The 3,270-nt window shown below is 41.3% G+C and overlaps 1 pseudogene; it reads left to right on the top strand.

The window, feature by feature from the left end:
• Positions 1-1,312: 1,312 nt before the first annotated feature.
• Positions 1,313-1,438, top strand: LOC112551347 (annotated as a pseudogene).
• The last annotated feature ends 1,832 nt before the right edge of the window (positions 1,439-3,270 follow it).

Raw genomic sequence — 3,270 nt, 5'->3', positions numbered from 1 at the left:
ATGCTGATGTTTAGTCAACACCCTTAGTAGGCAATCATGTAGAGATCCAATAAATCAGTACAATCTCCACAGCAGGAACCAGATTCCTGAGTCTTTGCACTTCTTTAGCACAAGAGAAAGTGTTTGTGCCTCTTCGGGGGCTCACAGTTTTTTTTCTTCTTTCACTCACAGGCCAGGGGAAGTATATGGCTGTAAATAAGAAGGTGGGTCATTTCCAGCTTCATTTTCCCCTCATAGACTGTTTGTCCTGATCTATTCCACATCAACTAAGAAGAAGGAGGAACTTCGTGAAGCTGTTTTTTGAGCAACTGTCAAAATCATAGTAAGGACAGGATATGGTGGTAAATTTTTATTCAAATTTTTATTTGAATTTGATTTTTATTCAAATACCATATTTATTTGAAGACCAATAATTACATTTTATAAATTTATCATATTCCAGGTGTTAAATCTAATTATTAGAGAGCTGCCTTGAATTTGTTCTTCTCCCACTGGTACAGCAGAGAAAATAAATCTGAGGGGGTTGGTTACCTCCTAGCCCCCTGCCTCTCCCCAGCTTCTTCCCCCTGCAGCCCCTTCTTCCTTTCCTTACTGGCAGAATCTGTCCTCCCTAAGCACATGGAAATGAGAAACAAATTTGAAAACAACAACCTTGAAATTAAACATGCCTGTAGTAATTTGCATATATAGTACTCACACAGTTTATCAAGAATTAATGCATGGCTTTTTTATTTTTATTTTTTTTTGCTTTTTCAAACTGCTACAAGTTGTAGCACAGGTATGTTATAAATGTACTTTTAAGCAGCACTTTGGCACCTACTTACGTGTAGTACAAACTATGCATGATTTTAGTCCAAAGCCAAAGACTCGTGATTTACCACATAGTTCATTGGGCTGGATCCCAGCAGAGACAACAGCATTTCAAGCAATGGTGACCCCACAGCTCAGCACTGCTCAGTATGTGTGTGTATTCAAACAACCCCCAGCAAAGGAGCCAGGTGCTAATTAGCCCCAGTCATGACTGGAACCAGGTGTTTTTGTCATAAGTCCTGAGATACTCCAAAAAATTACAAGCAGATGAGGCACAGGGTGACCTGGTCTGGCTTCACTTCATGGACGGTGGGGCCACACTAATCATATGCGCCAGGCTGAAAGAGAGGGCAACAGAGGGATTCTGGGTTAACTATATGCAATGTTGTGGATCACCATGACTTAAAAAGGAGTTGCTGGTGAGGGGGGCCTGCATTTAATGGGCACAACCATATGTCTTTTTCAGATACATTGTACTAACTTAGGCTTGTGGTAGGTTCCCATTGGTATCTTGGCCTTTTGGCTAAGATCAAATGTTTTTGGTACCAAGGGGAATATGTCAGGGCTGGCTCTGGTCTTCTCTGTGCTGGCCTGGTATTGTAGTATCTCCAGGGCTGGTGCTATTTCCCTATTGAAGGAACACTTTTAAAGGCCAGATATATATATTCCTATCAACATATTTGCCCAATATAAGCCATGTGTTTTATAGTCACTCTCAGTGTTGGCTACATTTAATTAACTTCATAGTTAGTTTCCATTGCTAAGAACATGCTGCTTGTGGTAGCACTTTAAGGACAGTGAGATTATTATTTACTGAGATTTTTCTTGTGTACCATTATAAGACAACAGGCTTTTTCCCCCTGTGCTAATTGGAGAGAAAAACTTAATTTTGTATTTGAGTAAACACAGTATCTGTTGGAAAAGCAGTAGATACCTCAGTGATTAGTGAGGTATAGACATTTCAACAAAATCTTGCAATATTAAGGATAACTTTTTTTTCAGAAAGTAGAGGAAGTTGCTAGTAGAGCCATTATTTTGGTTTGAATCTAATTAGTAGAATGTAATTGGGGTGAAAGTGATCCCAAAGAAAGGAAGGAGTGAGAGCAGTAGAAAACTATCTAGTCTCCCCAGTCTTTCGGGACTTTACCTAAGCAACATGAGCTCTCAAAGATGCCAATGCAGGCCAATGGTCCTGCAATTACTTCTACTAATTTGTTATGTATTCTAGGCTGAATCTCATCAGGCCCTGCTCATTTTAAAATACCTGTCTCGGATGGCGAGAGCCGACTCGAGGTGATTTAGAAATTGCTTGTTTGTCAGGGAGGACTGGTGAATGGAGAGGCAGGCAAGGTTTAATGGTTGTAAAAACGTTTACTTACGCCGCTTGTAGTTGCGATGCAGATGGTCCGGTCGTCTGAACAACTATATGAGTTGTTCCAGCTGGCGAGGCCCAAGCCAGTTAATCCGTCCGCAAATTAAGCCGGAGGGAAAAGGGTACGTCTGGGATTGTGCTCAGTGACGGGAAGAAGGATCGATAGGTGATCAGTCTATCGATCAGCTAGCTGCAAGTCAGATCTCTTTAGAGGCACTCTGCAGTGTGCTCAAAGTTCTTCGACTTGGGCGGAAGTCGCACGAAATTTTAAACAGCTAGCAAACCAATCACTAGCCGCCACGTGTGAATAATTTAGAACTGGCCAATAGCGGGACACAAATTTGCATTTGAATAGCGGGAACTCTTTGCACTGTGCATTTCTGTCCTGCAAAGAAGAAATGCATCCTGCAAATTGGTGGGAAGTCTCTTGCACCGAGGTTCTTCTGCTGCAACAGAAAACCTTTACTTTTGCAAGAGGCTCTCATGTGGTGGGAAAATTCCACCGTGCCAAGGCACCAAAATCATTGGGTTGTGACATGCCCCCTTGCCGACGGCACAGCTGGAATTTTAGACACATGAGCACATCTTAAGATATCTTTGCTTCAGGACTCACTGACCTGGCAAAGCTTTAACAACCAATATATATATATAAAACAACTTTATAGACCGGTCTTTTTATAAACTATAAAACATAATAACTTGAACATATAACAATAACTATTGATCAGCGTCTGATTGGAGAACATCTGCTTGGGACTTCCCTCGTATAGTAGTCGGTCCGTCCTTTCCTATTAACAGACAATGTCAATAAAGCACTTAATAAAATGAGAAAAATAGTGTCATAACAAGTCCTGAGCAAATGGACGTTCGCCGTCTCAGTGTCTCCTTCACAACCATCGCTCTATTGATTCGAACGAACTGCAGTCTGATACTTGATGAATCTCACAATCAGGTTGTTGTGGATTACCGCTTTTGCTGGGGTTAAACCTGTGAAAAAGAGAACAACAACACAAAACAAAAGAGAATCATAATTGGTTTCACTGTAAGGATACTGGGTGAACATCGGAACGGCGAGTCATCCAGTTGTG

This window comes from Alligator sinensis, unplaced genomic scaffold, assembly GCF_000455745.1.
Source record: "Alligator sinensis unplaced genomic scaffold, ASM45574v1 scaffold276_1, whole genome shotgun sequence".
NCBI classification, from domain to species: Eukaryota; Metazoa; Chordata; order Crocodylia; family Alligatoridae; genus Alligator; species Alligator sinensis.
The sequence above is the reverse complement of the archived record's forward strand: the minus strand, read 5'-3'. Positions and strand labels throughout refer to the sequence as shown.